The 14719-nt window shown below is 38.0% G+C and overlaps 1 long non-coding RNA gene across 1 annotated transcript; it reads right to left on the bottom strand.

Annotated features, from left to right (window-relative positions):
* Window positions 1-12681: 12681 nt before the first annotated feature.
* On the bottom strand, window positions 12682-13287 carry LOC143736520 (uncharacterized). The gene is made up of 2 exons (XR_013203466.1): window positions 13034-13287; window positions 12682-12780 (listed from the first exon to the last, which is right to left on the bottom strand). It is a non-coding gene; the product is annotated as an uncharacterized LOC143736520 (long non-coding RNA).
* Window positions 13288-14719: the final 1432 nt, after the last annotated feature.

The raw sequence follows: 14719 nt of genomic DNA, 5'->3' as shown, positions 1-14719 counted from the left end.
TCACAAGATAGGGTAAAATGTTTCTCAAACATCTCAAAACTTTCCCATGACACATTTTTGAAACAAGGTATGATTATCTCTGTGCTGGTCAGATATAGTCAGAAAGACTAAGTCAGTGAGATGGAGAGAAGGACAGAAGTTTAGTGAAACCTTATTGAATATGTAGGGAAGTGGACCTGAAGTTGGACTAGGATCTGCATAGTCAGACTTGGATCTCTCACACTGTAGAATGGGGAGGTATAAAAAAGGCATAAAAATTGTAAGATCAGATATATGAGAAAAGGCAGCAGGGATTGATTCTATGATAAAGAAGCTGCAGAAAACTGATATTTTGAATATAAACACCGAATATTCCACAGATATATGGTCCCAGCTTGCCATAGATTTATTTAATGAAGACACAAAAAATGGCCACTGGTTATGGGTCGTCTGGAAGCCTAACCGCATAGAGAAAGACATCTCGCTGCACAAGCTCCTGCACAATCCCCACACAATCACAACGTGACTGAAGAAATGCAACCCGCAGATCAAGGTCAAATAATCAAATCACAATACTAAAATAAATAAAAGGTTTTTACAGTGTGCTTTCTTATTTAAATATTCTTTAATATTTGTTTAAGATAAAAAAGTATTAAAAATTTGTATTCACTTTGTTACTATTTTCACAAGTCTTAATAAAAAAATCCAAACTGATAACACTTGTAACAGAGCTTGTCATTCTTTCAAAACCTGATATCATGCTTTCATTACAGTAATACACATTTCAGTCCACATAATCATTGTTTCAAACACAAGATTATTGTAATATGTAATGAGAACATTTGGTTTAATCATGAGCTATACAGTTTTTTTTCAATTGCTATAATTTAGCAAACTAGGCTGGTTTTATCAAAATACTTAACACAGTTGACAAAACCACACACCCAGACTGCAAAATACCTCATACATCCTGCAAAATGAAGCACTGCAACCAAAACTCCATATCGCATTATCAAAATCAAAGTTTTACACAAAATGGTACACACTTCATTCATATTACCAGATTTTTGTCTAACCACCTACACACTGTTTGGCGTAATGAAAAGCACTCTCATCTTTAGTATGCTTTGCCATAATACTAAAAGAGTTCAAATTGTAAAAAAATCTTCAGATTGTTCACATGCACAACAATATTTGCAGATACACAAACATGCTGTTGAAACATTTATTTTTTTATTTTTCAACCAACAAGTCAGTGCAACACATGCACAACAGACATATTTACATTGGATTGAACAAACAGTCCAACACAGATATCAAGAATCAGCGTATGAATCTCAACAACGGTGACAATCAACAAAATAATCAGATAAAACTCTGAACATCACAAAACAAGCTACTAAAAGTCTACAACAAAAACAACAGCTAAAATAAAAGCAGAAAATAATAAATGAAAATACTAAGGCAATTCAGCATAATTTATTCATGCTGCAATGCATTCTGGGAAACATTGATGAGTTTTGATTGATGGCTCCCATCATGCATTGCACTTATACCATCACTATTGTTGAGAATCATATGATGACTCTTGATGTATGAAATATTCAGTAGTTCTAGCTTTTTAAGCACCCACTGTTTTAAAATTATTCATATTATCACAAAACTGATTATTCATATGTTGTTGAATGAAAGGATTACTTCAATCAATAACACAAAACGAATGATCTACATAATGAAAGGTGAGACCCTAAATGAGATTACTGAAAACACGATGACTAAATAATTATCCAGACATAACCAAACACAATCCTTCTAGTCAACGGTCAAGACCTCAACTAAAGACAACACTGATCACTTTCATGGTAACTTCAAATGAAACAATAAATCATCAACATCTAAACTTCTGTTAATTCTCAGACAGAACTGTAAATGTATGACAGAAATAAAGTAAATCTGGTTAGTAATAAGTGAAGCTGGCAATGCTGTTTGTGGAGTTGTTTAATCCTCCTCTGCTGAGATCACAGATTTAATGTTTTTATCTTCAGTTGATCTAAGGCTGTGGCTGAAGTCAGTTGTATTTCTCGTGTTTCTGCTCGTCCCTTCTCTTTTTTCTGTTTTTGTTGTCTCTCTAAATTGACATTCCCAGAATTCCCTGCGTGACACTTCACTTTTGATGTTATTTTATTTAAATAATTATGTTTCTTCTTAATTGTTGCTGTCAGTTATGTACATTTGGAGTTTATATTACATTATATATTGTTTAATGAATATTAATGAAGTCATGTGTGTGTCACCATGATGGTGTTTTGTATGTGTGTGTATGAGACTGTGAGAAAAAAAAAATTGTGTCAACAGCATGTTTGAGTATCTTCAAATATTGCTGTGCATGTGAACAGTCAGAAGATTGTTTTGATAAATGTATTACACTAAAGAAGAAATGTAAATCAAAAGTTTGTTAATAATGGTATTATGAAAGACAGCTGCTGTGAATGAAACATTTATGTAGGTGAAACAGGCATTTTGTGTTGTGAAAAGGGTAATTTGTGATTTTGAGTATTGTACTAACACAATTGAAGACGATGAAATGTTTGGGAAAAAAATGCACTGTTGTAGCCTGGGTTTCTCCATGCTGCTTTGCGCGCAGCACAATTTTATTCCATGGACCAGATTTTCACATCGGCGAGGGAACCAATCACAGAACGGGGAGGGAGCAGCAAGATGATGACGAAGCAGTTTGTTTATACCTATGGATCCAACATGGCAGCGGACACAAAGTTACCTTTCGATGCAGCCTTAGATGTTGTTCTTGCACAAATGGCAATAGTCGCTGAATGCCATCGTGTACACATAAATCTCTAACCCATCATCTTCTTCCTCGTCTAATTTCTGTTGCTCTACATACGTTATCTGGTATAATTGAAACGATTCGCTATGAGCTACGTACAGGCGCATTTGATAGACATTCGTAGCACCGAATAAACGGCTCTGGGCATTCGTAAACCACGCCTCAAATACGAGAAAATGAACATGTGGTTCCCAGACCCACGTCTCAATGAGAAGAGGTCTGACGTTAGCCAGGCTAGCACTGTTGATGATCTGTTGTGATATTAGCTCTAAGAGTTTTGAAAAACTACACCTTACTTGTGAAAATAGTACCAAAGCTAATAAAAATAACTTAAGTGTACATAAACACTGTTCTCACCTTTTCCCGTATGAGACTATTAATGTCCACTGCTCTCCTTCTAGATGGCCAAGGTGGAACACTTTTCCAAAAACTCCTAAGAGTATCAATATAACACCCAGCAATTCCTGAGAGCATCAATATAACACCCAGCAACTCCTGAGAGCATCAATATAACACCCAGCAACTCCTGAGAGCATCAATATAACACCCAGCAACTCCTGAGAGCATCAATATAACACCCAGCAATTCCTGAGAGCATCAATATAACACCCAGCAACTCCTGAGAGCATCAATATAACACACAGCAACTCCTGAGAGTATCAATATAACACCCAGCAATTCCTGAATATAACACCCAGCAATTTCTGAGAGCATCAATATAACACCAGCAATTCCTGAGAGCATCAATATGACACCAGCAACTCCTGAGAGCATCAATATAACACCCAGCAATTCCTGAGAGCATCAATATAACACCCAGCAACTCCTGAGAGCATCAATATAACATCCAGCAACTCCTGAGAGCATCAATATAACACCAGCAATTCCTGAGATCATCAATATAACACCCAGCAACTCCTGAGAGTATCAATATAACACCCAGCAACTCCTGAGAGCATCAATATAACACCAGCAATTCCTGAGATCGTCAATATAACACCCAGCAACTCCTGAGAGCATCAATATAACATCCAGCAACTCCTGAGAGCATCAATATAACACCAGCAATTCCTGAGATCGTCAATATAACACCCAGCAACACCTGAGAGCATCAATATAACACCCAGCAATTCCTGAGAGCATCAATATAACATCCAGCAACTCCTGAAAGCACCAATATAACACCCAGCAACTCCTTAGAGCATCAATATAACACCCAGCTACTCCTGAGAGCATCAATATAACATCCAGCAGCTCCTGAGAGCATCAATATAACACCAGCAATTCCTGAGATCATCAATATAACACCCAGCAACTCTTGAGAGTATCAATATAACACCAGCAACTCATGAGAGCATCAATATAACACCCATCAATTCCTGAGAGCATCAATATAACACCATCAACTCCTGAGAGCATCAATATAACACCCATCCACTCCTGAGAGCATCAATATAACATCCAGCAACTCCTGAGAGTATCAATATAACACCAGCAATTCCTGAGATCGTCAATATAACACCCAGCAACTCCTGAGAGCATCGATATAACACCCAGCAATTCCTGAGAGCATCAATATAACACCCAGCAACTCCTGAGAGCATCGATATAACATCCAGCAACTCCTGAGAGCATCAATATAACACCAGCAATTCCTGAGATCATCAATATTACACCTAGCAACTCCTGAGAGTATCAATATAACACCCAGCAACTCCTGAGGGCATCAATATAACACCAGCAATTCCTGAGAGCATCAATATAATACCAGCAACTCCTGAGAGCATCAATATAACACCCAGCAATTCCTGAGAGCATCAATATAACACCAGCAACTCCTGAGAGCATCAGTATAACACCAGCAACTCCTGAGAGCATCAATATAACACCAGCAATTCATGAGATCATCAATATTACACCCAGCAACTCCTGAGAGTATCAATATAACACCCAGCAAATCCTGAGAGCATCAATATAACACCAGCAATTCCTGAGAGCATCAATATAATACCAGCAACTCCTGAGAGCATCAATATAACACCCAGCAATTCCTGAGAGCATCAATATAACACCAGCAACTCCTGAGAGCATCAGTATAACACCAGCAACTCCTGAGAGCATCAATATAATACCAGCAACTCCTGAGAGCATCAATATAACACCCAGCAATTCCTGAGAGCATCAATATAACACCAGCAACTCCTGAGAGCATCAGTATAACACCAGCAACTCCTGAGAGCATCAATATAACACCCAGCAATTTCTGAGAGCATCAATATAACACCCAGCAATATCTGAGAGCATCAATATAACACCCATCAATTCCTGAGAGCATCAATATAACACCCATCAACTCCTGAGAGCATCAATATAACACCAGCAACTTCTGAGAGCATCAATATAACACCCATCAACTCCTGAGAGCATCAATATAACACCCATCAACTCCTGAGAGCATCAATATAACACCCAGCAATTCCTGAGAGCATCAATGTAACACCCAGCAACTCCTGAGAGCATCAATATAACACCCAGCAACTCCCGAGAGCATCAATATAACACCCAGCAACTCCTGAGAGTATCAATATAACACCAGCAATTCCTGAGAGCATCAATATAACAGCCAGCAACTCCTGAGAGCATCAATATAACAGCCAGCAACTCCTGAGAGCATCAATATAACACCCAGCAACTCCTGAGAGCATCAATATAACACCCAGCAACTCCTGAGAGCATCAATATAACACCCAGCACATTCCTGAGAGCATCAATATAACACCCATGAATTCCTGAGAGCATCAATATAACACCCTGCAAGTCTTGATAGCATCAATATAACACCCAGCAATTCCTGAGAGCATCATTATAACACCCAGCAATTCCTGAGAGCATCAATATAACACCCAGCAACTCCTGAGAGCATCAATATAACACCCAGCAAATCCTGAGAGCATCAATATAACACCAGCAACTCCTGAGAGCATCAATATAACACCAGCAACTCCTGAGAGCATCAATATAACACGCATTCACTCCTGAGAGCATCAATATAACATCCATCAACTCCTGAGAGCATCAATATAACACCAGCAATTCCTGAGATCGTCAATATAACACCCAGCAATTCCTGAATATAACACACAGTAATTTCTGAGAGCATCAATATAACACCCAGCAATTCCTGAGAGCATCAATATAACACCAGCAACTCCTGAGAGCATCAATATAACACCAGCAACTCCTGAGAGCATCAATATAACACCAGCAACTCCTGGGAGCATCAATATAACACCCAGCAACTCCCGAGAGCATCAATATAACACCCAGCAACTCCTGAGAGTATCAATATAACACCAGCAATTCCTGAGAGCATCAATATAACAGCCAGCAACTCCTGAGAGCATCAATATAACACCCAGCAACTCCTGAGAGCATCAATATAACACCCAGCAACTCCTGAGAGCATCAATATAACACCCAGCACATTCCTGAGAGCATCAATATAACACCCATCAATTCCTGAGAGCATCAATATAACACCTTGCAAGTCTTGATAGCATCAATATAACACCCAGCAATTCCTGAGAGCATCATTATAACACCCAGCAATTCCTGAGAGCATCAATATAACACCCAGCAACTCCTGAGAGCATCAATATAACACCCAGCAACTCCTGAGAGCATCAATATAACACCAGCAACTCCTGAGAGCATCAATATAACAACAGCAACTCCTGAGAGCATCAATATAACACGCATTCACTCCTGAGAGCATCAATATAACATCCATCAACTCCTGAGAGCATCAATATAACACCAGCAATTCCTGAGATCGTCAATATAACACCCAGCAACTCCTGAGAGCATCGATATAACACCCAGCAATTCCTGAGAGCATCAATACAAAACCCAGCAACTCCTGAGAGTATCGATATAACATCCAGCAACTCCTGAGAGCATTAATATAACACCAGCAATTCCTGAGATCATCAATATAACACCAGCAACTCCTGAGAGTATCAATATAACACCCAACAACTCCTGAGAGCATCAATATAACACCAGCAATTCCTGAGAGCATCAATATAACACCAGCAACTCCTGAGAGCATCAATATAACACCCAGCAATTCCTGAGAGCATCAATATAACACCAGCAACTCCTGAGAGCATCAATATAACACCCAGCAATTCCTGAGAGCATCAATATAACACCAGCAACTCCTGAGAGCATCAATATAACACCAGCAACTCCTGAGAGCATCAATATAACACCCAGCAATTCCTGAATATAACACCCAGTAATTTCTGAGAGCATCAATATAACACCCAGCAACTCCTGAGAGCCTCAAAATAACACCAGCGATTCCCGAGGGCATCAATATACCACCAGCAACTCCTGAGAGCATCAATATAACACCAGCAACTCCTGAGAGCATCAATATAACACCCAGCAATTCCTGAGAGCAACAATATAACACCCAGCAACTCATGAGAGCATCACTGTAACACCCAGCAACTCCTGAAAGCATCAATATAACACCCGGCAACTCCTGAGAGCATCAATATAACACCCCGCAACTCCTGAGAGCATCAATATAACACCCAGCAACTCCTGAGAGCATCAATATAACACCCAGCAACTCCTGAGAGCATCAATATAACACCCAGCAATTCCTGAGAGCATCAATATAACACCCAACAATTCCTGAGAGCATCAATATAACACCAGCAACTCCTGAGAGCATCAATATAACACCAGCAACTCCTGAGAGCATCAGTATAACACCAGCAACTCCTGAGAGCATCAATATAACACCAGCAACTCCTGAGAGCATCAATATAATACCAACAACTCCTGAGAGCATCAATATAACACCCATCAATTCCTGGTAGCATCAATATAACACCCATCAACTCCTGAGAGCATCAATATAACACCCATCAATTCCTGAGAGCATCAATATAACACCCAGCAACTCCTGAGAGCATCAATATAACACCCAGCAACTCCTGAGAGCATCAATATAACACCCATCAACTCCTGAGAGCATCAATATAACACCCATCAACTCCTGAGAGCATCAATATAACACCCAGCAATTCCTGAGAGCATCAATATAACACCCAGCAACTCCTGAGAGCATCAATATAACTCCCAGCAACTCCTGAGAGCATCAATATAACACCCATCAACTCCTGAGAGCATCAATATAACACCCATCAACTCCTGAGAGCATCAATGTAACACCCATCAATTCCTGAGAGCATCAATATAACACCCAGCAACTCCTGAGAGCATCAATATAACACCCATCAATTCATGAGAGCATCAATATAACACCCATCAATTTCTGAGAGCATCAATATAACACCAGCAATTCCTGAGAGCATCAATATAACACCCAGCAACTCCTGAGAGCATCAATATAACACCCAGCAACTCCTGAGAGCATCAATATAACACCCATCAACTCCTGAGAGCATCAATATAACACCCAGCAACTTCTGAGAGCATCAATATAACACCCATCAACTCCTGAGAGCATCAATATAACACCCATCAACTCCTGAGAGCATCAATATAACACCCATCAATTCCTGAGAGCATCAATATAACACGCATCAATTCCTGAGAGCATCAATATAACACCCATCAATTCCTGAGAGCATCAATATAACACCCAGCAACTCCTGAGAGCATCAATATAACACCAGCAATTCCTGAGAGCATCAATGTAACCTCCAGCAACTCCTGAGAGCATCAATATAACACCCAGCAACTCCTGAGAGCATCAATATAACACCCATCAACTCCTGAGAGCATCAATATAACACCCATCAATTCCTGAGAGCATCAATATAACACCCATCAATTCCTGAGAGCATCAATATAACACCCATCAACTCCTGAGAGCATCAATATAACACCCATCAACTCCTGAGAGCATCAATATAACACACAGCAACTCCTGAGAGCATCAATATAACACCCAGCAATTCCTGAGAGCATCAATATAACACCCAGCAACTCCTGAGAGCATCAATATAACACCCATCAACTCCTGAGAGCATCAATATAACACCCATCAACTCCTGAGAGCATCAATATAACACCCAGCAACTCCTGAGAGCATCAATATAACACCCAGCAACTCCTGAGAGCATCAATATAACACCCAGCAACTCCTGAGAGCATCAATATAACACCCATCAATTCCTGAGAGCATCAATATAACACCCATCAATTCCTGAGAGCATCAATATAACACCCAGCAACTCCTGAGAGCATCAATATAACACCAGCAACTCCTGAGAGCATCAATATAACACCCAGCAATCCCTGAGAGCATCAATATAACACCCCGCAACTCCTGAGAGCATCAATATAACATCCAGCAAGGAGGTGTGCCACACCAGGAAAAATGTGGCCAAAGTAATTTTGCAGGCATCAGGTATTGGTAAACTATTTTGAAAGAACAGTTTATTTCCAGAGACAGAGTGATGGAGTATAATTATCTACATTATCATAATTACAGTGTCAAGAGAGGAGTATTGTTCAGTATGTGAACAAAAAGACACAAAGACAAATGGCAAAAGGGACCAAATAGAGAAGTTCTGCACCTGGGTCTTCACTATGCCATTCTTGTATATTTGTTGAAAGTGAAGACATGGGTTTTCCCAAATAAATTTGTTTCTTCTTCTTCTTAGTTTCTGAATACATCTAACAACATGTCCTATTTTCCTTCCAGGTTCAATGTGAATTATGCCAGAGGTGTTTTCATGTCCAGTGCCTCAAAATGAATCTGCCAGCAGAAGAAGAACCATGGATTTGTGCTTTGTGTTTGTAAGCTATTCAGTTAGAGGAGCTCATGCTAAAAGTGTGTTTCAATTGTAAGAAATATGTATGCATTTTATGAAGCAGAAAAAAATGTTTTATCATTTTATCATCTGGATCTTAAATATCATTTAACCAAATGTAATAAATCATATTCTAAGAAACATTACTATCAGGTTGATGTGTTTCTCATTACTATCATTTTGATGTGTTTGTTTACCATAATTATCATTTGAAATGTATGTTTGATGCTTTTCTTTCTGTATGCCTCAAAGCTGATTGACTAAACTTTTGAACTTTTTGTGAACTTGAGGGTGAAGTTTTGTACTTCTGGTTTAGATGATGTAAAAATTCAGCAAGTTTCCATAGACAGACCACAAATGCTCAAATGTCTGAGAATAAAGTGACAAACGAATGTTATCTTAGCTAAACATCTTGCAGAAGGGACATGTTGTGCAGTACTTCGGTATTGTGTATTGTATTAAGATGAACATTAAGATAAACAACTTTCTGACACTTTTAGGGTACCAGACAATATGCATTTATGTGTATGCATGCAACTTTTGATCCTGATTATGAATTAATTAATTTTACTCTTCGTTTATTATTTGATTGCCTGCTGTTAAGAAATAAAGAAATGTTTTACTTAATCATCTGACTTAGTCTCCTCCATTCAACAACAACATAAAAAAAAGCTCAATTTATTATAAGGGGTTTTTACTAAAAAGTTTCTGTGTAACTTTAGTCACAATTGTCCAATCAAATTATCCCGACCCATAATTTCCTTTATAAAACAGACAATATCTTTTTCCTTCAATTCCTTAATATCAACAAAATATCCCACATTGTACATTATTTATTTCATAAAACCTTTCGACATAGCTGTCTTTACATGGAATTAAATAATGAATGCATTGTATTTTAAGGGCTTGCATTTTTATTGGCTGAAATTCAACATGGTTATACATTTAAGCTGTGAACATTTCAATTCAAAACATTTTACACACGTCTTCATTATTAAAAATTCAATAATCCATATTCACCTTTCAGATTTCACTTCCAATGTTCATTCTGTTTAAAAATACAACCTATAATACTCAACAGGCAATTTTTAGTCCATTTTATTTCGCTTTACAAATTCACTTCCATAAATTCAGTGGTTGAAAAAAGTTTCAACATTTAACATCCAGGAAGGCAGGAATATCAGTAGATCGCCGATTAATAATCTTCATATATTACAGTTTATTACATAAACATAGGTAATAAACATATGTAATAATATATGTATATATACATATATACATATATAATTGTACAGTATCTGAGTTATGGTGGAAATTTCACCTGTAGTAAGTCAGTCCGGTCATTGGGAAAGCACTACGGACTTTGGAACATGGAAAAATACTTGCGGTAAATTACAGTAATTTTTAGAAAAACCTATTTGACAATAGTACGTACAGTAAGGGAGATATTGTCAAAATTTCACCTGTAGTAAGTCAGTCTGATCACTAGGAAAGCTCTACAGCCTTTGGAACACGAAAAAATACTTTAGGGGAATTACAGTAATTTTTTCTTGAACTTATCAGTATATTGTACGTACAGTAAGTGAGGTATTGTCAAGATTTCACCTGTAGTAAGTCAGTCTGGTCACTGGGAAAGCACTACAGCCTTTGGAACACGAAAAAATACTTTAGGGGAATTACAGTATTTTTTCTTGAACTTATCAGTTTATTGTACGTACAGTAAGGGAGTTATTGTCAAAATTTCAATTGTTGTAAGTCAGTCTGGTCACTGGGAAAGCACTACAGCCTTTGGAACACGAAAAAATACTTTAGGGGAATTACAGTAATTTTTTCTTGAACTTATTAGTTTATTGTACGTACAGTAAGGGAGATATTGTCAAAATTTCAATTGTTGTAAGTCAGTCTGATCACTAGGAAAGCACTACAGCCTTTGGAACACGAAAAAATACTTTAGGGGAATTACAGTAATTTTTTCTTGAACTTATTAGTTTATTGTACGTACAGTAAGGGAGATATTGTCAAAATTTCACCTGTAGTAAGTCAGTCTGATCAATAGGAAAGCACTACAGCCTTTGGAACACGAAAAAATACTTTAGGGGAATTACAGTAATTTTTTCTTGAACTTATCAGTTTATTGTATGTACAGTAAGGGAGTTATTGTCAAAATTTCACCTGTAGTAAGTCAGTCTGGTCACTGGGAAAGCACTACAGCCTTTGGAACACGAAAAAATACTTACGGTGATTTACAGTAATTTTTTGAAAAACTCACTTGTCAATAGTACGTACAGTAAGGGAGGTATTGACAAGATTTCACCTGTAGTAAGTCAGTCTGGTCACTAGGAAAGCACTACAGCCTTTGGAACAGGAAAATATACTTTAGGGGAATTACAGTAATTTTTCCTTGAACTTACCAGTTTATTGTACGAACAGTAAGGGAGGTATTGTCAAGATTTCACCTTTAGTAAGTCAGTATGGTCACTGGGAAAGCACTAAAGCCTTTGGAACATGAAAAAATAGTTACGGTCATTTACAGTTAATTTTTCATAAACATATTTGACAATGGCACGTACAGTATGGGAGTTATTGTCAAAATTTCACCTGTAGTAAGTCAGTTAGGTCACCAAGAAAGTACTACACCCTTTGAAACACGAAAAAAATACTTTAGGGGAAATACAGTAATTTTTTTAATAAACATTTGATAATTGTACGTACATTATGGGAGTCAAGTTATTGTCAAAACTGTACTTTGTTTGTAATGGTTTCAATGTTCTTTGAAAGCAAATCATTCCTCTTTAAATACATCCATGAAGTAAAGAAGTTACTGTTTTCAGCCATTACAGTAATAAATAAATTTAGATAATGTAATATATTTTGATGGAAGGTGTGCCATTGAAGAACCCCATAGGAGTTTTGCTAGTTTTTTAAATGTTCACCTGTTAGGGGCGCACAGTCAAAGACCCAGAACCAGATATGATGAATGAAGAGCAGGAGTCAGAATTATAATAAATTTAAGAAAAGATTTACTGAAGATAGTTTTCAGTTTCATCAGCAGAAGTCAGCTTCAAGACTGACTCACACAGGAGTTTGTAGGCCGCCCTTCTTACAGTTACAAAGATCACAGCAGTTCTACCATTTCCAAGGGCATTGATTACATCATTGCTTACAGGTTAGCTACTTCTGATTGGCTAAGTACACATAAAATCTAAATAATTTTCCACACATATACAGATAAACTGAAGCATTTCTCCATGGATTATGCAGCTGAAACTCGGACCCTTAAGTTAGGCACGTCGTGATCTTCCAGGTCTCAGATTTGGGTTGCTGTGCGCCAGCATGTCCCGAACAACACTCAGTCAATCTCCAATAATGCCAGTGGTTTCTTAACCTGTAACCAAGAAGACTAACACACACACTGACACACAGCTTTTTCAAGGTTGGATTTGGCCAGGCTCTAACTATAAACAGGAGAGTATTCTCAAAACATCAGGATTATGCGTTCTTTCTCTCAAGAAGAGCTACACTTTAGTCTAACTGGAAAGTAAGGCTTTAACTGAGAAAAGTTCCCTTAAACGATAGACTTCAATGACCCCTGTGACTCCCAGATGTATGTATTGACAAGGCCTTTCTTAATAAAACAAAACATCTTTCCATATTTCATTTCTGGAAGCCGGGCTAAATGAGCAAGCACTGTTACTGCATTCAGATCAAATACAGACATTAGAGAATACATCAAAAGAACATTTCAGTAATCACACTAGTAACTTCTATAACAAAGTAAAATCTCAAAAGTATTAACTCATGTAATATTTAGAAAGAAAACCTTGATTATAATCACTCATTACATATACATTGAAGCAGTATATAAAAAAAAATATAAAATAGAGTTTAGCCATTCTTTTTATTTAACACCTGGAGAACACTGTTACACAGTCTTTATCACAGATAAAAACAGAAAAACAGAGGTGAATAAAACAGCAAGACATGGGCTGTAGTATGTTCTGTAGGGTCCAGACAAGATGATCCAAACCACCACACTTACACAGTTCTTTTTCATTTTTTTTCTCTCAAATAAATAAATAAATAAATAAATAAATATAAACGGTTGTAAAATGAAGCGATTAACTATGTTCAGGAGATTAAACATGATTTTCCACTTTCTACAAATTACAGTTCATGTACAGGTTCATTCATTATTTCATAAACACCTTTTTAAACAGCATCATTATAATGCAGGTTTTGTTGCTAAAGGACATTCTATAGCATCAGAACACATAATGTGAGAGATATTTGCCAGTAGGCTTCATCTGCAGTTGGCTAAAATGTACCTGTTTGCACACGATGAAAAACAATATTAACTTTTTAGACGGTCCCTATCTTGGTAACCACACTACATTGAATATTCTCCTAAGTATGTATGCATTAAAAATATACTTGCCCATTTTGATCGATTGTAGAAAATGTTGTAGTTCACAATCTTTGTTGTCAATATCATGTAACTGCTTCGAATCTGGAAAAAAATTGCTTTATTGACTATTTAATTGAAAAAGTTCTTTAACGCGAATGTGCGAATATAAAACGTCCTGGTTGCGTATGCAACCCACCGTTCCCTGAAGGAGGGAACGGAGGACGTAGTCGACGGTCGACTGAATTGGGATCTCGCTAGAGAGCCTGTCTTCTTCGAGTACTATTGAACGAGCCAATGTAATTGGCGTGCGTGATTCGCATCACACACTCCGCCCCCGCGGCGCGGGTATAAATACGGAAGTGGATGCACGCACTAGTTGCTTTTCGCTGAGGAGCCGAGAGTAACCCGGGGTCAGCGGTGGTCCAGCGGTAGTGGCAAGGGGACTACGTCCTCCATTCCCTCCTTCAGGGAACGGTGGGTTGCATACGCAACCAGGACGTTCCCTTTCAGTCGAGAACGTCAGACGTAGTCGACGGTCGACTGAATTGGGATCACCCTTTGAACACGCCACTAACGCTGCCACCTTCCAGTGCCTAAACCAAAGCCTCCTGATGCCCCCGCAAACTTAAG

The sequence above is a fragment of the Siphateles boraxobius genome, unplaced genomic scaffold, assembly GCF_051911475.1.
Source record: "Siphateles boraxobius isolate OS27281-9 unplaced genomic scaffold, OSU_SipBor_1 130, whole genome shotgun sequence".
NCBI lineage: Eukaryota > Metazoa > Chordata > Actinopteri > Cypriniformes > Leuciscidae > Siphateles > Siphateles boraxobius.
Note: the sequence above shows the minus strand (reverse complement) of the source record. Positions and strands in the feature narration are given on the sequence as shown.